This window comes from Cricetulus griseus, chromosome 10, assembly GCF_003668045.3.
Source record: "Cricetulus griseus strain 17A/GY chromosome 10, alternate assembly CriGri-PICRH-1.0, whole genome shotgun sequence".
Classification (NCBI taxonomy): Eukaryota; Metazoa; Chordata; class Mammalia; order Rodentia; family Cricetidae; genus Cricetulus; species Cricetulus griseus.
In genome coordinates this window covers 31709588-31732002 of record NC_048603.1, presented here as the reverse complement: position 1 = coordinate 31732002, position 22415 = coordinate 31709588, and the positions used below count along the sequence as shown (strand labels likewise).

At 42.0% G+C, this 22415-nt stretch overlaps 1 protein-coding gene across 1 annotated transcript in view; it reads right to left on the bottom strand.

Annotated features, from left to right (window-relative positions):
• LOC113837496 (beta-1-syntrophin) overlaps window positions 1-22415 on the bottom strand; it is a 242190-nt gene that overhangs the window by 92509 nt on the left and 127266 nt on the right. The gene's annotated exons all lie outside the window — the stretch shown is intronic.

Here is a 22415-nt window from a genome sequence, read left to right as displayed (position 1 = left end):
ATTATGGCTAGCCCTTAGAAGTCTGATTGTTTTCTAATGACAGACAGAAAAGGAGAGACGGGGGAGGAACTGGTAGGAGTAGAGGGTGGGGAAACCATACTCAAGATAAATTATGTGAGAAAAAAATCTTTCAACAAAAGGGTAAAAAAGAGAGGGAGATACAGTATCTACAGGTGGTTTTTAGGACAAAGCCAATAAAAGTGAGGATGCTAGGAAAATATGATAGTTATCTGCCACTAAGTAAGGAAATCCTTTAATACCAAGTGGCTTTCCTCCACATACATTATGTCACAGTTTCTGTGGGTCAGGAATTGGGAGACAGAGTGTAGTTTAGCTGAGTCAGACAGAGTCACAGATCTGATGATGGCTATCTTGACATTATAAGGGGAGTATCCCTGGGCTCGTAGCCGAGCAAGGCAGGGCCGAGACTAGTTCCACTCAGGGCTGGCACTGGAGTGTCTCTTCTGTGTGTCCCCTTTCTTTCCTTCAGCCAGTTCAAGCTAGGTAACTATGAAACACAGCTGGAAGTGACGACAAATGAGTGATTTAATTTCTATAAGCCTGGAATCTCTTCATCCTCTCCACAACGGCAGTGACAGCAATTATGATGAAAGTGGTGATTCTGATGATAATGACTATAAATATGCTTCACAAAGTGATTTGGGTAACACTTTGAGATTAGTAAATCCTGAAATTAGCAATTGCTGTTTACACTGGCAGTGGTTAAGTTTCCTGACTTAGATGCTGGGTGATGGTGGCACATGCCTTTATTCCCAGTACTCAGGAGGCAGAGGCCAGCCTAGTCTACAGAGTGAGTTCCAGGATAGCTAGGGAAGTTACACACAGAAACCCTGTCTCAAAAAACCAAAAAACAAAAACAAAAATATTTTTTTGACTTAGTAAGTGGGAAAAGAAATTTGGTTAGTAAATAAAAGACATTTGTATTTTTTTTTGTATACTGCCATTTATGTTAGCTCTCTCTTAGCGAACATTATTCAAAATTTTAAAATTACATTTATTTGTGTGTGTGTGTGTGTGTGTGTGTGTGTGTGTGTGTGTGTGTGTGTGTTTGGGACAAATGCAAGCCATGGGGTATGTGTGGAGGTCAGAGGACAACTTGCTGGAGTCAATTTTGTCCTTCTACCATGAGACCCTGAGATTCAAACTTATCAGACTTGATCTCATCGACCCACCTAACAAGATTACAATAGAGACAAGATATGAAAAATAGCACAAAAGGTCCTAGCAAGTGTCTCAGAGTACAAACTGAAATTCAAAACAATGATTTTTGTTTTTTAAATGAAATACTCTTTGACTCTAGCATGCTTACAAAGCATCTAGGGAGTGCCAGGTGCTAGAAAATCAAGCGGGCTAACTTGGTTCCTGTCTTGAAAAAAATATCACCCCCAGTGCCTTGATTACCATGTTGCCACAATGCAAGTCCAAGTGAACCATACACTGAATTATTTGGCAAAGGAATCCTTGTAGGTGTAGTTCAATCGAGAGGATGGACACCCTTTTATATCATTAACTACCCACTGGACTGGGGCATGGGTGGGTAGACAATCACCAGACTCAGAAGAAGCACAGTGAGATGGCTCAGTGAGCCAAAGGTATTTGCCACGAAGTCTGGCACAGTGAGTTGCACACCTCCCCTCCCCTACCACACATGCTAGCCACAAATAAAATAAAAGGTGGACAGAAAAGATGCAGAGTTGAACAGTAAAGAAGGTGATGGAGAGATGCAGCAATCGGGGATTTGTCTTGATGCTTCCACAAGAAGTTAGGAGTTAGAGATAGTGCGGCTTCTCCCGCCTGTTGTCCAAGAGGAACCCACCCAGTCAACACATTGATGTCTACTCTCCAGATTCTGGAACTTGAGGTGGATCAGTTTCTATGGTTTCCAGCTACCACGTGGTCCTTGCATGTATCACATGACCATCTCCCTGTCCACAATAGGATCAGGAGTGCTGGAACTCTAAAGCTTAAGATGCATGGAAGCCCACAATAGGTCAGTGAGACCCGAGTTTGTCATCACACTTGGACTTAAAGTCTTCTCAACAAAAATGTCCATGCCCACGAACGTCCATCCTCTCACACAGAAATGAAAAAAAAGGGGGATCCACTGGAATCAACCAGAAACAGTCTTAGGAAAATGCCCGTCCAAGTAGGGCTCTACTCAGCCAGTAAGCATGCCCTCTACTTCCTTCTCCCAGGACAAAAAAAGTGAGAGAACTCCCTTACTAACTGTGAGTCCTACATATCTGGAACTGGGGATGAGGAAAGAGGAGGGAGTCAAGGAGCAATAAAGTCAGGAGGGCTGATGGGAGCTATTTTGGGCAAGCCAGTCTTTTATAACTCCTATTTTGTTCCCCAGTTGAACTGACCACTGCTTGATGAATTGTGTTTATCTGTAGTTCAGCGATAAAGTTCTCTTTTAATTCCCCGCTGAATAGAAATATTTAGGGCAATGCCACAGCTGTGTTTATTCACACACTCTGCCACAGTTATGTAAATACTGCCTATGGAACTATTTCTGATAAAGGCCCCATACCAACCCCGAGGAATTAGATGCTCACTCTAGATGTCTGCCAAGATGAGCAGTTTCGATCCAGCTTGGCACAGCCGTGAATGGTATCACAGCTTCTCAGAGATCATTTGGCAAACCCCAGGATAGAAGAAGCACTTGCTTTCCTTGCTCTTGCAAAGCTTCCACAGAACCAAACACTTCCCAACATTCTCTGCTTCTTTTGCTTAGAAACACGTAACCAACACGTAAGACTTGAGGCCTCCTAATACAAAATTAATAAGCAAAAACAGGTGTGCAACTTGGAAACTCTCCTCTGATGTGAAGCTAGAGGGAACAAAGATGAAGCTATTTGCTTTCCACAGCCAAGAGTGTCCACCATTTAAACCACGTGACCAACATGGCCGCTCCTAGGTCTTAGATCTATAGTTGCCCTGGCAGAGAAGTACCACTTTGTAAAAGACAAACGTATAGGGCACTCTCTCCAGAGTTTTGATGTAGTTTTTGTAGGGACACTAGTCCACTCTACTCGAGTCTGTGGCTCTGGCATACCTTGCCCTTCTCTTGCACTCCTTCTGCCTTGCTAAATACCACTAGATGACATTCCTAGAGCTAGCCACCAAGGCTAGCCACCAAGGTCTATTTGTTTGGTCACTTCCTCCTCCTGAGGCTGACTACCAAAGTCCAGCAATCAAAAGCTCCCTTTTTGCACCTAATTAAGTGCCCAATTAAAATTAAACACTTCATTCTAACACAGGCTTCTTCCTTTACCCCTATAAAAGGCTATTCGCCTATGGGCCACCTCTGTCTCCTCTCTATCCAGAGGCAGTCCTTTGGCCCTCCAGGACAAATATCCCTTCCTCCTTTCCTTTGTCCCCTTCCCCTCTCCCTTGTCCTCTGTCTCCTTTACCAGGGCATCCTAGCCCATTCTAATGCAGAACTCCCTTCTTCTCCTCTTAAAAATGACACCTGCAAGGTCATTTGCTGCTGTTTTCTGCCTGAGTCAGAAATCAGCCACTTTAACTTTTCTTCCCCCCTTAATAAAGGATCTCTCTGTATAAACAGGTGTTTGGGTGTGGTTTGGCCTAATCCATGACCGGGAGGAAGTCCCCCTTGTTCGGATGTCTCCTCCAATTTTTTTTTTTTTTACCTTTATGCTCTTCTTCATTTCCTAAAACTGACTCGAAATCTAACCAGAAGAAAAGAAAGTTTTTTTTTTTATTTAGCTTTTATTTTGTTAAAGAAAAACATGTTTAGCAAACTTTAACAAAGCCATCAGTGAAATGATTTGTTAGGTTAAAAAAAAAATGCGTCCTTTCTTAGATAACACTAAGGAAAACTAGATGAAAATAATAAATGTATACTGTAACTAAAAGACTTGAAAGATACATTTTTTAGAAGGTTGTAACAACATTGAAAATGAGGGCTGGTACTAGCTCTGTGGGTGTGCAAAACTTCACCAACAAATAAAAAAAAACAAAAAACAAAAAACAACAAAAATAAATTTGAGCTTTTTTTTAGTCCCTTCCCCCAGACAGCCTAGGAATTGGATCATATGTTACCTACTGCATGGGTAATAGCCCTTTGGGGAGGTCAAGTCCTCTAGGCTCACCCAGTCAGTAACAACAATGCACATTATGACTGGAGTCCAGTTCACCTGACTCTAAATCCCATGCCTCAGTCATTACACTGCTATCATTTAAATATGGCGGTACCACAAAGGCTCATGGGTATACTAGGTATTTCCTTATTGTTGTGAGCACACAAGAGACAAAGGCAAGTTAAAGAAGAAGGGTGTGTTTTACATTTTAAGGGTAAGGTACTCAGGGCTACAGAAGTGTGAGGTATCTGGTCACATTACATCTGTAGTCCAGAAGCAGAGAAAGGCAGATGCTGAAACTTAGTTAGTGTTCTCTTTTTAATTCAGTCCTCCATCCCTGACCAGAAAATGGTGCCATCCATACACATTTGAGACAGACCTTCCCACCTCAATTAACCTAGCCTGGCAACTCCCTCCCAGACAAGCCAGAGAGAGAGAGAGAGAGAGAGAGAGAGAGATATGTCTCCTCGGTAATTCTGGACCTTGTCAAGTTGACAACCATTATTAACTCCTACAGTGGGTGGGAGGTTTAGTCTCTATGCCATTTTGAGGTGCTCAGGACCTCAAAGAGGACTGTCATTGGAATTTTTTGAAGTTATTGAGAGTTTAGCTTCAAAGGGGATTGTGGGAGCAGAGTTTCTTAGTCTCTTTCTGCTTCACGGCTCATGTTTGCAGTTGCTCTATTGCCTGCTGCCACCAGGAGGTACCACCCTTGGCAGAGGTCCAGGCAAACAGAGCTGTCTGATCTTGGATTTGAACCTACACATTGTGAGCTAAATCACCTTGTTCTCTTAGTAAAGTTAATTGCCTCAAGCATTCTTGTAGTTGGTGTGTTTTTGGACCACCAACTAGTTCCCAAATAAAGACATGGAGACTTATTATTATGAAGGCTGGACATTAGCTTAGGCTTGTCCCACTAACTCTTCTGAATTAATTTAACCCGTTTCTATTCATCTATGTTTTGCCTCAGGACTTTTTACCTAACTTTATTCTGCATGTCCTACTTTCCTGCTTCCTCCATGTCTGTCTGGCTGGGTCTGGTGTCTCCCTGCATCTCTTTCTTCATCTGAGCCGAAATTCCTCCTCCTACTTACTCTCCCTGCACAGAAGTCTTGCCTGTATCTCTTCCCTGGCTACTGACAATTTAGCTTTGTATTTGACCAATCAGGTGCTTTAGGTAGGCAAGGTAAAACAGCAACACATCTTCACATAGTTAAATAAATACTCTGCACATCTTTACATAGTTAAACAAATATTCTCTCCCATAACACAGTCTCTTGTGAAGCTGACCAGTACATGTCTCATTCATTGGAGGTTTATAAACGTGCCTCATTTAAAAGAGTGGGGACCTTGTTGCATCCTGTTTGCTGCATGCTAATAGCGTTCCAAGCTCTGAGGGAACCTGATAGTATCTCCCGTGCTGCATGGCGTCTTTGGAACATCATTCTGGTAAAACTGGGAAAGTTCTTCAAATTACAAGAAGAATTTCCCCATGGCATATGACAGAATTCAAGATTTTATCTTTGATTGCTCTCTGGGAACTGGGCTATTCAAACAAACTAGCCATGCCAGCAGAGACAACTGCATGAGAAGGGAATGCGTGGGATCCATCTCTAGGAAGATGTGATGAAGAGGGATCCAGCTCTCATTGACAGGGTTTGGTCAGTGTCACATGTCTGTGGTGCAAGCAGAAGTGGCTGTGTGAACCGTGAGATGATTACAAAGTGGGGTGGCAACAGTGGCATCTCCCTTACCTGGGCTGTAGTCATGGGACTGGCTGTTGAGCTTCTAAGACTAGTTCTTGGGAATCTTCAGGAAATACAGGGGGAACTCCAGTCCCTTTAGTCAGACTTTATGCTGTCTGCAATTCCCAGCCAAGAAAGTAGATTTAGGAAGCAGGTTGCTCTAATGAAAGCTAATGAGATCATCTAAAGAATGTGTCAAGTGTGAGCAGTTAATAGGAAAAAAAAAGCCAGAGTTTGTGTTGTTTTTCACAAAAATCCTATTTGGAAAGCAGGTCATGCATGGTAATAGCATTCTAGGCTCTGAGGGAACCTGACAATATCTCCAATGCTGGCTAGATTCCAGCTTTAGAATGACATATCAATTTATGAAGTATGCAAAGAATTTCAGGGTGTTGACCTCTCCCAGGGAAATCACATCCTCATCTAAGTTTAAGGATAGGATTCAGCTAAAGTCAGAACTAAAGAAAACATTCCATTTTCCCACTACCCATCTCATCAGTTCTTTAGGAAATATTCCGTCGTTTGCTCTTATTCCATTGGTTAGAAAAATCTTATTATACAGGTGCTATGTAAGTGAAATACTTTAGCCTCTAGAATCTTGGTGACTTACATTGATAAATAATTTTTCTTCTAGTCCAATTCATAGTATAAACTTCTGGCATCTGAGAGCCCATTTTTTCTATCTTTTGAATTAGATCTGCACTGGGCTAAGATAGCCAAATTTGGCAAATAGAAATGGAAGAGGCCTAGTTAAATGTGAGGTTCAGATAAACAAGGAGCAATTTCTTACTATATGTCCTCAGATGGAGTGATGGATATGGCAAAGTGCACAGATGAAAATATGTATAGTATGATCGAGAATAGAGATTTGTCTTTTGATAGATATACTATATGGGTGTAGAAGGTTTAAATGCCAAGATACCACCTAGGTGAGTGGATTAGGTAATTTAAAAAGGGCAATGGCATTGATGACAAAAACATGAAAATATCCAGATTTTGAGAGACATTTTATGTGTTTGGTTAAAAATTTCCTCTGTGGAGAACTCATCATGCTAGTGTGATTTTAATGGCATCAACATCCTGTCAATAGTCTAGTTAAATTATCCAGTCTTTCAGGATAGTTCCTGTACACTTATGTGCACCTGATCTCCAAGGGCTCTCAAAATCAATTTGATGCTATTTCCCTTTGATAGCTGACCAGACTGTACATTCAAAAGTTACCACATTTTCTCAATGGTTCTGAGGTAGTTATTTTCCTTGGTGTGGTGTCAATTGTTCTGTACTGGACAAACCTGACCAACTGGTACTAACTTCTAGAAGCAATGTGAAGAGTTTTGAGGTCTCAGTCTACAACATTGTCTTGTCCTAAAGGCCAGGAAGTGATAAATGAGGTCTTTCTAAGCTTAACTGGGAAGCATTCTGATCATTGATTGATTGGTACTCTGAATATGGAAGTCGCCTCCTGAATGTCTCTAGAAAGTATTTTGGCTTAGAAGTAGCCAGAAATAAGATCCTTCTACTTCTTCTGATACTCCACCATGAAATAGGCTCCCTGATTTTGGTCATCTGAGAATCTCTTTTATACAATTTATTTCCCCCTATTGGATGGTAAATTCTCAAGGACATAATACATAGTTGAATTTTCTTCCTTCCTGATATTGGCTGACAGATGAATTGGGTATTCTATTAGGACGAGGTTAAGGGAATAGATGAGTGCTTACTTCTATACGTGTATCTCATCTGGATGCTGGTCCCCGTTCTCAGCAGGTTCTATAACCCCCTCTTTTTATACTTCTATTTATTCTTAAATAATCACAACTCCACGACACACAGTCCTTCAGTTCTAAAGTAAGTTGCCCAATATGTTGTGCAAATGTTCTATGAGCAGATAGCATGCAACAATCCTGCATGGTTGTCCAACATCATGTTATCAACCAATTTACTACACATGATTTCCTTGGCCTAAAACAACTAATGTATGATCTTGTGGACCTTCTCCAGATTAGACACAGAAGCTAACAGCCTTGCAAATGTGGGAGGCAGGAGCAACAGATCACACGGAGATAAAGGAATCAGGACAAGTACTCCCAAGAGAAGATATTAGAGAGAATATCAGTGAATACCATCTAGCTCATTAATGGAGTGTGTGTGTGTGTGTGTGTGTGTGTGTGTGTGTGTGTGTGTGTTAAAATAATGAGATGTGTCTGTCTGGATCAGTTATCAAGTTGTATTGAAATAGCCTTTCATTTGTAAACAAACCAATTATTTTTCAAAGATCTAGGACTTTCTGGACGTGGCATTAGGTACACAGAGAAAGAACTCAATACAGATATCATTTCTAAAGCCGCTGAGATGACATTCTACCCATCTGGCACAAGAAAACACTTTCTCATGTTTCCACATAGTGTGAGAGGATAATTTCAAACTGTTGTAGGAACACAGAATCTTTTGCTTCTCAACAGACTGTGTAAGCAATAATCCGCCATGTGAGGTTGACAGCTACAATCTGTAGTAAGAATAAGAAAATCTTTTCATCCAGTACAGTAGATTTTTCTCAGGTCTCCTGACACAGTAACAGAAAGCTAGCTAACATAACACATTGTGTAAGGTAATACCTTACATCATCAGTGTTCGTCAGTCCTTCAATGAGGATTTCTAGTGGTTCCTACAGCCAAAGAGAAGATGGCTCAACAGGGACATCAAAGCGACTAATATGGAAAAGAAGGGGATGAAAGTGGTTCCCCCCATGAAGGGACCCAGGGAACTTGGGAGTTTGGAAGTGGAAAACACCACAGGAAAGCTGTGTTAGCAGTTGGGAGATAAATGGAGGAAAAAGCAGAAACTAAAGGTACTCCAATTTCATGAATGAACCAGTGGAAGGACAAAAGTCAGAAGGAACATTCTGGAAAGAAACAGTTAAAGGAAGCAAGTCTAAATTCTGGAGGAAAGTAGTGATTTCTATGTCACACATGCAGGTGGTAGGATTATGGAGCCCAGAGTCCAGGTCCTTAACAACTAAGTTTTTCCAAGTTCAGTGACTGGAGGAGGAGTGGAGACTCACAATGTGCCATACATAAATTTAAGCTCACGGTTTTCCAGGGGAGAGGCCCTCAGTTGGGGGCCAGTGCTTCCTTCTGTGCTGGAAACTCTCCTTCAAGTACTTTGTAGATATTTCACTGTCAACATCTTTATGACAATGACAGCTTCATAATTATTTCCTCTCTGGACACCTTTGGCGCAAAGGCACTTTGACCTCTCTTGTAGATAGCTGTAATCATTTTCGTTGCCTGGCAGATTTAAACAAGTGCAAACAAATAAATCAGCTACCCATACAAATTGCTGTTTCTCAAATCTGTATCGGCACTATCTGGACAAGTTTTTAAATTGTGATGCCATTTTGTGCTGGTTGTTAAGAAAAGGCGAAAATCAGAATCATGCAAATGTTCATCCCGTGTTTTTAAAAGGTCACGTGACGAGAAATCCAATTTTCTTTATTCTTCTAGTCAATGCCAAGGCATTAGACAAGTTGGGAGGAAAGGGAAAGGGATTCTTTGTGGGAATCAGCATAATGCACAGTGGTGGGCTTAGGTTTGTTTTATTTTGTTTTGACTCTATCTGTTTTTTAATGCATGAAGGGTGTAAGATGGAGAAATTGCAACAGATGAAGGAAATAAACTCCAATTTTCTAATTCCTGACAGGAGGGGCGTGCAGGGAGGAGAATAAGGATGCAGCCTCTGTGTTTGCAACCAGGGAGATCCGAGGGTGTTCCAATGGGCACCTCAGCCTTGCAGAATCCCAAAGCATCCATTCATTCTAGACATGTCTCATGTGACCGAAGTTCAGATCCAATGTCATGCCTCAGGCCATCCGCCAAGGGAGTGCTCACCCGTTAGCATGCGCCACTACCAGCCGTCATTTACCTATGCCCTGTCCCAGGAAACAAGTTGGAGGCGGCCAGCCTTGGGAGTAAGGTGAATAGCTTTAACCTTCCTTAGAATCAACTCCCTCTCTGAAACGTAGTCATCAAATGCCTGCCCTCTGCTAGGACAGAGACAAACAACAGGGTTTGGCTTCCAGGCGCTTGTTGTCCACAGAGCCTGGGAAGGGTTGAGCAGATGGCAGGCAAAGAGCACAATTGGCCCTATGTGACCCAGTGGTTAATGTCCTTCAGGGAGACACTGACTTGGTCCCTGTGCTGGTTATGCGCTAAGGAACTCAACCCCTCTGCAGTTTCCTATCTAGAGAGAGAAGGGAATGGCAGCCTAACAGGGACAATGATAACAACCTTTGGTGACCTCACAGATCACTTGGGATAGAAGTGCAGACATTGGCTAATCCTAAAACAAGATCTAGAGGCAGAGGACGAAGCATCGCAAGGAGTGTGGTGTTCTGGGCAACGGAGACATGTATGCAGGAAACTGAATGGGACGTGATAGAACCTTCAGGAAGTTCTGAGAAGTAAGGGGAGAAGATGGCAAGGAAATTGAGGGACCTGCAGGCAGAATCTATTCACGGAGAGTGGCGACTGAGCTGGGACTGTGTGAGGAAGCAGGGAGGCAGAGAGATAAATTGGGTCAGCTATGGGGCAACAGCAGCCGCAGAATACACACTCCCCAGGAAAAGAAACAGCAATCTGCTATGACCATTTGATTTCCGGATAAACGCTTGGGTCTGCTAAATAACAAACCCCAGCAAAACATCCACCCACCGACACGAGGTTTACATAGTTGGTACGAGGAGGTAGGGAAGGCGAACAGGGGAGTCACGCATGCAAGGCTGAAGCGGATGCCACCAACGTAATCACAGTGCCGAGCGGAAGTGCTGCACCCACTAAGTGCGGGCATCAATGAAGAAGAGGCAGGCTTAGCATCAAGAGAGGCCTGAGACAGGGCTGACACAAGAAGGGGATTGCTCCCAGCGGATGGCGGAGGGAAAGAGGGCTGGAAGGGGGGTGTGGGTGGGGGGGCGACACTGTAACCAGGAACAGAAATGCATGGATGCAGGGTATGCTCAGGAAGAGAAAAATCATGCCATTCACCTAGAAAAGTATTTCTGTAGCTTCAGTTAATTTTGAACAGCTTTGTTAAGGTGAGAATGAAATGAAGTCGGCTGTGCACATTTTAAATGTGTATATTAAGATAGATGCATGTGTGTATACACGTGTGTGTGTGTGTGTGTGTGTGTGTGTGTGTGTGTGTGTGTGTGTGTGTGCGTGAGCGCGCGCGGCCGTGCTTCATGGTGCCTTTACCCACATTTTTCTTGCTGTAGACTAGTTCACATTTTATGAAATTTCAATAGATCGGATCATAGAGTGTAAGTTCATCCCCACAGCCTGATTGTCTTGGGGGTTCTTTTATGTTGAGACATGTGCTGATATTTCCTTCATGTTTGGTCACCAAGCAGTAATCCATGGTATGAAAATGCCATGGGGTTCCACCCACCGTGGTCAAACCTTATGAGTCCTTCCAAGTTCGGGGGCATCAATACTAATGCTGCTATGGTGATTTGATTTTTTTAAAGCAGTTTTTAAGACATAGTTATTTTATTTTCCATGTGAGTTTTTGTCTGCGTGTATATACATGCATCATGTGAACACCCATTGTCCATGGTATTCAGAAGAGGCCTCAGATTCCTTGGAACTGAAGTTACAGATGCTTGGGAACTGCTCTATGGGTACCAGGAACCAAACTCTGGGCTCTGCAAGGGCAGCACACTGGACCATCACTCCAGCCCTCTAAGTTTTTGTTTGGACACAGACTTTCATTTCTCTTGGGTGAACAGCAAGACCTGGTGGCTATTGCTATCACTTGATAGATTTTTTTTTTTAGTGTCTGAAAGAATTGCCAACAAGATTAAAGCAGCTGTACTGTCCTCAACTCTCAAACAGTAGCATGGGTTTTGAGTTCCTCCACATACTTGCCCACAATCTTGTTAATTTTAAATCAATATTCGTGGGGTGGCACACTTTTGTGTCTCGAATTCTTGTGTCTAGAGTGACGAGCAACGCAAAGTGTCTTTGCCCACTTGCTGTGCACCTATAATCTATGATGAAGTGTCTGTGTGAATAATATTTCCTATTTTTTTTAAAAAAGTGTTTGTGTGTATGTATATGTACCATGTGCATGCAGTGTCTGCAGAGGCCTGAAGAGGTTGTCAGATCCACTAGACCTGGAGTTACAGGCAGTTTTTTTTAACGATGTGGGTGCTGGGAACCAAACCTGGATCCTTTACAATATTGAAGGATCTCTTAACTTCTGAGGTATCTTTCCAGACCGTTTTGCTCTATTGAAAAGTTACATTGATTTTTTTTAAATATTTGGTTTAGAAATTCATATAACACAGATATATGTGTATATATACATATGTATACACATTAACATACAAAGATACATTCACATGTAGTTATATATGGGCATGCATAATATAAACAACATATTTACACATATATACACACATGTACATAGTCTGTAAACAGTTCACTTAAATACATTGAACAGCATTTGCAAATATTTTCTCCAGAATCTGTTCTAACACTATAAACCCATTTAAGGATAAAATGGGTTTTAAAAATATGATTAATGCAGTCTAATTTATCTTTTTCTTTAGAAATATGTTTTTGGTGACTCACCTAAAACCTTTGTTAAACTCAAATTCATAGCGTTTCTCTACATTTTTTCTTAGAGTTCTTATGGTTATCAATTTCATGTTTAGGGTGATAAAACATTTGAACTAATTTTGCATATAGTGCAAGTTATGGACTTAACTCCATTTGTTTTTGCATGTAGAGGTTCAGTTTTCACAGAAGTGTCTATTAGAAAGATCACTTTGTCTCCACTGGATTGTCTTTTCATATCTTAGAAGTTAGTTGTTCATTTATGTCTGAGTCTATTTCTAGACTCGCAATTAGGATCCGTCAACCAATTTGTCTGTTTTAATGTCAGTACTCTACTATATGGGTTACTTTCATTTCATAACAAGTCAAGAATGATGTGTTTGATTCACAGCAAGGAGGGAAGAGTAGCCATTCTGGATGTCACCATTTCGTCTTGACACCATTGTCTTCCTGCCTGAAATCTTTCTTTAATGGATCTGCCAGCAATAAGTTCTTTAAGCATCTGTAAGTCTGAAGGTCTTTGCCTTCCCTTAGACTTTGTTTGTTCAGATACAGAGTCCTAATTAGATAGATTGTCCCTGTATATTTGAAAGGTTTTGCTCCAGTGCCTTTTTATCTGCCTTATTTCCAGCCATATATCAGCAGCCTTCTCTATTCCTCTCTTCCTTACCCTGAAGTGCTGAAGGTTTTCTTTTTATTTCTGGTGTGGAACATGGTGACCGCAAGGCACCCTGGTGTAATTTACTTTATGTTTCTTGTCAGGAAATTTATGAAGTTTGGAGAGTTTTCAGCCACTATTACTCCATTTGGTGGTGGCATGGTGGGGGGGGAGGAAGGCTCTGTTCTCATTGTGAAGATTCTCAAGTGTTCTACACTGCTTGAATTTGGAGCACAGTCTGTGAGTTCTCTATTTATTTATTCAAAGGCAGTCTTACTATATAAGCCAGGTTGCCTTTGAACTTGGAATTCTCCTGCCTAAGCCAGTTGAAATGCTAGGACTGGCCAGCTTGGAGCACTACACCTGTTTCTTCTGTTCCTTTATTTGTATTTATCTTTCTGTGGTTCACCTGCAATGGTTTATGTCAGTAGTTTCCTGCTATGAGTCCAGTCTTGGCCTGTGTTTCTTTTATGTGTCATAATTTTCATCTCCAGAAGGCTAATTGGATCTCATTTAACAAAAAATAACTTCATATCTGAACAAGAGAACACTGATGATTTACTTGTTTTAATTTTGGCTAATTCTAACATCTATACCTGTCCTGGGTCAATGTTAATTAATTGTTTTTCCTCTACATTGTGACCCTTCTTACTCCTTTGCACAACTAGTTATTTTTTTAGTAGATACCAGCCTTTGTGAATTTTAAATTATCGAGTGTTAGATATTTCTGTATTTCTAAAAATATTCTTCAGGGCTCTTTCCCCAGGATGCAACGACTTGAGCATTTGATCTTCTCAGGAGTGCTTTTCAGATTGCCAGGCAGGGCCAGCATATAAGTGTCTCTGGGGTAGCATGGTCTCTGCTGAGGGAAGCCTTTGGTGAACACCATCTAGCATCCTGACAGTCACAATGGTTGGTGAGAAAGGCAGTGTTCCAGGCCTAGAGTGCATCCCACTCACACCTCTTGGTGCTCATGTGCGTAGGGGTATGAGGATTCCTTACACTTTATGTGGATTCCTCACACATGAGCTATAGACAACACCTCTAAACTTCCAAATTTTTTTATAAGTCAGCCTCTTTTCTAGTATCTACCTTGTGAATATGAGCTATTAGTTCTTCCTACACTCTGAGCTTACTCTTACCATCTCATCCAATCTGTTTGACTCTACTGAACTTACCTCTCCCAGGGCCATGGCCTGACATGGTATGTGCTAGGGCAATTTTAAGAGTCATTTTATGTGTGCTCTTTCTCTCAGTCACCTGGACAAGGTTTGACATTGCTCATTGCGTATTTAAATTATTTCTGATTTATCTCAGGTAGGAAGGTAACTGCCACTCCTCTTCAGTCCTAAGTCTTATCTTTCTCACCTTTTCAGACAAGCCTTTAAGACACAAACATGGCAGTCTTTGTTACTGTGAAGTTATGATGGTATTTGGTGCCTAATTAGATTCCATTCACTTCAGGGCAGTTCAGAGGTATTTACTGATGGTACCTAGCACTGTGTCTGCAAAGCTGAATCAGTCCCAAAGGTCTCTGCGTTCCTAGCATCCCTTTACAAACACACATAATTAAAAGCCACCAATTATAGGACTTGCGTATTGTCCATGCTTTTAATATTATCTCTCTTCTGGTGCCTGCCAACATGGCCACCAATTTCACATCAAGGACAGCTGGAGGAAACAAGATGTCATCAAACCATGATGACATCTTACTAATTGTAAATAGTCTTCCTAAAAGACTGGAGAGCAGAAGTTGAAACTCTAGGGGGAAATACTTTATGCCGATCAGTCCTTGATCTCAAGACAATAATACAAATTTCAGATAGGGGGTAAACACAGCTCCAAAGGGTTCCACCCCAGGATCTTCGGGAACACAGCAGGCTGGGGTGATGTCAAGAAACTGGTGACACTACAGGGAGCGATTTTTTCATCATGGTTCCAACTTTGCAATGGGCATTACATAGAAAGTGCAAAGCTGTGTATTGACTTTTCACGGAGCCTGGCATTCTGCCTGGCTCTGGGCCAAGGAGATGCTTTCTAGGGGAGAGATCAGGTTTCCTATCTGCACCAGAGGAGTGCTTCCCAATCGTTTGTTTAAAGCTTTATTTCCAAGGACTGAGTGGATTTAATTAATTCCCCACCACCATCCTCTCCTCAGTAAATTTCTCACCCATGTGAGTACACTGGGAAATTGGATTTCATCTCTACAAAACAAAAAAAGAGGACATCTCAGCTAAAGGCTGAGAGATTAGTTTGGTGAAAGCCCCATGACCTAGTCAAAATGAAAATGCCTGTCAAACTGTAATGGGATGAATCATATTAAAATCTGATTCTGCCAGCCTGGAGACTCAGCATTTCCTTCAGGGGATGTGGAGTTGCTTTTCCCACAGCACACCTTTAGGTAGCAAAGAGCTATAAAAGGCAAGATGCCCTTCCCTGTCTTATTTTGGTCTGAGTCACTGTTGGAAACAAGGACTCCTTCTCTACTGGACCTTAATTTAACCTATTAAAATGTTCTCTGGTCAGCTCCTAAACCCATAGCATGTTCTATAAAGAATAGGTGAACCTTCCCTGTTGCTGTTCATCAATTCACTCATCCTATTGGCATACATTTAGTAAAGAGCTATTAAAGGACTGGGTAATTAAACAGGGACTCTCTTAAGGCCAAGCATAAAGAAATCAGTTTAGAGAATCACATATTAATGACATATTGTCATGTGTCCTTGTAGAACTGTTTAAGCAACAGGGAACTCAACTGAACATAGAGTTATTTTTTTAAACAGGCTTGACTTAATTTTTCCCATATGAAACTGTGAAGTGGTAGCCACAGCTGGAGCCAGCCCTTTGCCTGGGGACTTTGGTGTGGGTTTCCACAAGTTGGTCTCTTTCCAGAGTGAACAGCAGGGAGGCTGGACAGGGGACGGTGTCATCATTCTGGATCTCAGCCTAGAGTTCGCAACTGAATCACCACAGCCTTATTAGATGTGGGTTACTGGGTCCCATTCCCAGACCTCCTGCTATGAATTATACTTTAACCAATTTCCATCATTGTTAACACTGCTGGCTGCTGGCCTGAATGCATGATTTCAGAGTCACTTGAAGGCATTGTGCTCTGCTTCCGTGCATGACAATGGAAAACATATGGGGTTGCACTTTGCGATGGATGATTAGAGGGCCATTCATAATTTGGTGAAGGAAATGACCCTTCCTTCCTTTACCTACTCAGTGAGGTTAGGAGAACTCTGAAAAGGTTTGAAGACAAGGTATAGTGTGACGGTTCCAGGGTTACACTTAAACCCTGTCCTGTCCCTGACTATTTTGGTCTTAGTGTAGCAAGCAACGGAAGCATGATATGAGTTCTGGAGATAGTAACAGGAAAGATTCCATTTTGATCTGGGGGAGTAGAAACAATGCCCAATATCGATGTTGTCTTCATGAGCACTGCTAGGTGTCTGGGGTTGGTGAAGCAGATCTGTTAGGGGCTGTGGGCAAGGGAAGTGAGTAGGTGGTTCCCAGCAGAAGTCACCAGAGTGTCAAACCACACATTACTATATTCAGTAATGAGCCCTTCTTAGGGAGTGTGCACTTCATTGCAGCTTTATAAATGCAACCAAACTTTCAAAGCTCTGGGATCCTATGGAGAATTCCACTCTCAAGTCAGAAGGATGCCAAGTTCTAGTGGAAAGCCCATGGACTCTGGAGCTGCCACCTAGGAGCTCTGTGGAGCTCATGTACACTGTTTTCTTCTCTAGTGACTCTATAGGGCAGTGCCATGTTAACACTGACCCTTTATACACGAAGTACCGAGATTTGGCCTCAGCTACGTGGATGAGGTTTTGTACTTTGGAAGTTTGGATCTTGTTAGATAATTGAGAATTTCTCCTACCTATTCAATGACTAGAATTGCCCATGGAGAACTTGTTACAGATTCCAGTCCCCTTTTCTGGGGATTACAAGTCTGTGGGTCTGGGATGGGACCCCAGAAGAGTGAAGAATCTATAACTTTAACCATTGAATACCTCCCATTAACCAGGTAAGTCTTATTTTGGGAGAAAAATCTGGAATCATCATTAGCCAGACGGTCAAACTGTGTCTCCCACAAATTCACATCAACCCAGAAATTCAAGAGTGTGATCTTACTAAGAAATAGGATCTTCATAAATATAATTTGTTAAAATGAGGTAATATTGAATGAATTGGGCCTGAAATCCAATGTTGGTATCCTCATGAGAAGCGAAGAGAGCTTACAGAGACGTAGGTGGGGCTAATGGGAGGGCACTTGCTTGTCACCTCAGTACTCAGGGCTGACTAAGAAGAGTAACAGTTTGAGGCTAGTCTGGGCTATAAAGTGAATACTGTTCAATGGGAGTGATGCAGCTCCAAGCTAAGGAATTCATGCATTGCCAGGAGGCTTGAGGAGCTGGGAAAGGCGAGGGAGATTCTTCCCCAGGGTCTTTCCAGGAAGCACAGCTCTGCCAGGACTTTGATTAGAACTTTCAGCTTCCAGAGCTGAGAGAGAATGAATGCATTCAGTTATATTAAGGTTCCCACTGGGTGATAATTTATAATGGACACCTAGGGAAATGAATATACTTACCACCTGCAGATTTATTTGACGTTTGAACATAAATATATACCAACAAAAGTTGCTTCTGGGGAGTTGGTCCAGGTTTTTGGACACTGTAATGATAGACTTGGCCCCCCCCACCCATTGTAGCATTTCAGTCGTGAGTTATGTGCAACCGTTACTGTTATAGTTTAAGTCTGTATTCTTTCCTACAGTTGGTACCCAGCTTAGAGAACTATCTTGAAGGCTGTGGAGGCTTTAGGAGATGGGGTCTGGTGCTGGAAGTAGGCACAGGAGGCGATCTTTGAAGAGTCCCACCTCTTCTCTGTTTTCTGGTCTGCTACCGTGTGAGAAGTCTCCATCACACAGTCCCAGCACCATGAGCTCTGCCATGCTTCCCCTGCTGTGACGGACTGGACTGCACTCTCTCTGCAACAATGAGCCAACACACACATTTTCTCCTCTATGGTACCACTCGTGTATTTTGTCATAACGATGAGAAAAGTAACCTAATTGTTAATGAAAAATGAATCACTAAATATGTTGCCTTAGTGTATTACAGGAGGCATAATTACTTATGGCGTCTATGCCATATGGCATTAGTCAATGGGATGGACCCAGGAGAGGAGGAAGGGAAAACCATTATAGCGCCATTCTCCACTCAGCCACCTCAGATGACATCACTGGCAGCATCTGTATCTTTCCCATAGCTCGAGTATAAGGACTCTAAGCAAGAGAAAGAACGCTGACTCTGTTAGAGTCTCAGAATTGTTTGCAGCCAGGATCCTCCAGCTTTACTACAAGTGTGGGCTCTGGAGCCTCCTCAAAGAGAAAGAGCATTGTCACCTGAAAGGCTAACACCATCCTAACCTCTCCTTCCATCAGACTTTCTTGGTTGCAGTTTAAGAAGCTTCAGGAGAAGCAATTCCAAGCCAAGGAACTGTGACTATAAGTCACCATAAGAAGGTACCACACCACCCCCACACAAGGATGGAGGCCATTTACAACCTTGTTCACAGTGAGGTCAGTAAGGTCAGTTCCCATTCTCTTTGAAAATAAAATTGAACATGTAACCCTGTGGCCATAGCAGGGGGTAATTTTCTCCCCTCATAATGGTGCCTTGTGATTTTTTTTTTTATCAACTAATAAGCCAACTGGGGCAATCACTGTAAAGAAGAATTTTCCATCTGGGGACAGACCTGGACTATTTTGGGGAGCTTCTAAGGTAACACAAAGCTCACAGGTGCACATACAGATGGCATCTGTTTGGCACTGCACACTTAAACTTGTAGCCAAGAGGAATGCTGAGCAAAGCCCGAGACGCTCATTGGGATCACATAGGTCTTCCTTGTATTGTTTCGCAGCTCAGCAGTCCATTTATCCAGCAAGAAGATGGATGCCGAGGGATGGCATGGAGCAGAGAAGCAGAGAAGCAGAGAAGCAAAGCTGAGCTCACGAGAAATACAGATGCCAATCGAATGACATCACAGGTCACCAGAATCCACAGCGTGGGTACAGCTCCAAACAGATGATGCATTGAGACACTGGCTGGAGAAGCTTATACCACATTTTTGCTCTACAGCATTTGGCTGTGATTTTTCTCTCTTTTAGTCAGTATTTTAAAATCATTTTGACAATTTCATAGGTGATACAATGAATTTTGTTCATAGCCCCCTCCTGTCACCCTCCCACTAATTGTCACAAGTAGTCCCCCTTTTACTTTTGTGTTTCTTCCTTTTTCATGGTGTGACCCATTTGTGTTTGACTAGGGTTGCTTCGATGGGGTTATTCACCAGACTATGGACAACTTATCAGTGTCTACACTCCTGATAAAGAGTTTCCCCTCCCCCAGAGACTATTAATTGCCAATAGCTCCCCAGGAAGGAATGGGGCCCCACAGTCATCTCCATCCGTGATGGGATGTTGGCGCACCCAATAGTCTGTAGTTTTGGACAGGTAATCATAGCTATTTCGTATTCACGAGTACAATAGCTGAGTGGTGTCCGGAAGAAAACATTATACTGTAGGGTTTATATAGCCCCCAGAGATAAAGTGACCACCCAAAGGCTACTGAAATAAGTTATGCTTTTTTCCACTTACATTCTTATAAACTATGGACTACTTTAGCGTCCATTATCCCATCTGCTTTTCACATCAATACCACAATGATGAGATTTTTTTTTTTAAAAGAAAAGCCTGATGATTATTATAATGGAAGCCAATTCAGATACAAATATGAGAGAAATGGCAGAAGGAAACAGAAAAGCAAAACATTTCAATATTCTGTTTTTTTTACTTATTAAAGATTGATGGCCCTTAATGGCATTCATGCAACACAAGAGTAGTAGAGAAGATTATTTTAGGGGAGGCGAGAAACCATTTAGAGGGGAGCAGTAATAGAGTTTGCCACTTTATATGCTAACTTAAAATAATCAGCAGTCTTGTCTTCAAATACAGGTAAATAGGTTAGGAAGGTGGAAAAGATGCTGCCAACACACAGGTACATTGCAGTGTTTAGCTGTGGCAGAATGTTACACCTACATTTGTTATGACAGACAGTGGAATATAGTTACACCTACGTTTGCTATGACAGACAGTGCATTGGTTCTTTTTAAACAAAGATGTTCTCTCTGGACCCAGAGGGAAAGACTCTCAGCTATAAACAGTAACAGCCTCCAAAAGTACTGTAGTTGCAATAGCAAAATACACCTGTTACATGTTCCAATTGTGAAAAGGCCCCGTGGTCTATGTTCTGGCATCTTTGGGCCACGCTGCTTCACTTGAATGACTCTAGCAGTTTAAGGGTTACAATTAAAACCATACAAAGTGAGGAAAAGAAAGAAAAAAAACTGTCATCTGCCACATTGTTAGCTTTATGGTGTTTCTTAATACAAATAAAATAACTTGACTGAACTCTCAGTACGTACATAAGATGGCCGTGCTGACAGCTTGGTCATGTTGATGCTGTGCTACTGAGTGACCATGGCATCTTGATCGTCCATCTTGAACGCACGTCATGCGTTCAAAACCTTCTCTGAGATGACTGGGGCAGAGATTTGCTTCATTAGGTTAGATGAAGATTCAGGCTGAGGGAAGATTTTGACATTTTGACACTATAGTCTCATGAACATATATGCTCATCTCTGTGGGTGAACCCCACTTCTGGTCATATTTTATCATGCAGGATCAGTGAAAGAGCTGCTGTAACTTTTTGAGTACTAGCAAACTCTGATTGGCTTGATGGGTGTTAGTGGTTATTATGGTTCAATTGGATCCATGGGCTCCTATGTTTGCCTACTTGATCCCAGTTGGTGGAACTATTTGAGAAGGATTAGGAGGTGTGGTCTTGATAGAGGAGGTGTGTCACTGGGGATGGGCTTTGACATTTAAAAAGCCCCCACCATTCCCAGTTAATTAGCCTCTTGCTGCTTTTTAACTAAGACAGTAGTCTGAACTCTACTCCATTCCTTTTGAGTTTTTGAGGGTAACCAGTTCCTTGTATGGCATCCCTTATTGTTTAGGTCACACGACTGGTTTCACTTTCCCCACTGTTACCTGACTGAAAAGAATCACCCAAACCCTATTCCATTTATAAGTTGTAACAAATTTCTATCTAGAACTCTCAGTTGTTGAAATGAGTAAACTTTTATCCCTGGGGATCCTAAGTCTAATTTGAAATAATTGCAAACATACATTTTCATGAAGTTTCAGCTTTTAGGTTTAAAACTCACATCAAATGCACACCACAAAGATTTCCGTTCTCCCAGCACTGGGAGTGACATGTACACTCCTGGAAAGCATCCCTTTTTAGTTCATTCAACTGCTTTCTGTATTTCCTGGTGAAATTCATCTTATTCACTCACGGACTTTGAGAGACACGTTAACAAGGAATTCTGAAAAGCCCGACTTCATAGTGCCCATCTTTCTGAAGGGTGAATTCAGGCTCAGGGATGTAAATAAAGTATTTGTGACCACAAAGAGCTGCAACCCAAACTTATGTCCTTCTGTTTACAAAACTGAATCTGGTTTCCCTTACAATGGAGAAGTGTCAGGCAGCTAAGTCAGCGGTGACTCTCAGCTGTCACGAACACCAGTTTTAATGGTGTTTTGTTACTCCGTTTAGTTCAATCCTTGTTGGTTCCAGGTAGTTCTTTGTTCTTTTGTAGATTCAAAAACCATAAGCACCTGACTCACAATAGAATAGTTGACCCCACCCCCACCCCAGAAGGATACAGAAGGAAGAGGTGGACAGATGGTAACATCTGTAGAACAGGAGAGAAATGGTCAAAACACATGTTCTGAGTTACTTGTTGGACATGAACGTCACCCTGACACCATGTACAGCAGGTTTGAAAACCTTGGAAGCTAGCAGGCCTGTGGGACTCCTCTGGTATCAGCAAAAATATCTGGGTTGAAATTTCTCCACTGGCTCTGGTCACTGCGTACTATGACCCACTCCCTTGCCTGTCTGACAGCAGTGTAGGGAACTATGTCCTCAGACAGTATTGGGGTGTTTCTGTAAGACTGTATGTGGCCTTAGTAGGATTCTACACCTCTGTGTAGTGTAGTATAGTGAGTCAAAGCCTACATTTGTGTTTCCTGGAGAAAAGAAAGATGCTATTTGCAAACTGACTCCATTCTTCAGAATGCCAGCTTCATAGATGTAAGATCAGACAGAAACTGATAAAATCATGCTGTGGTTTT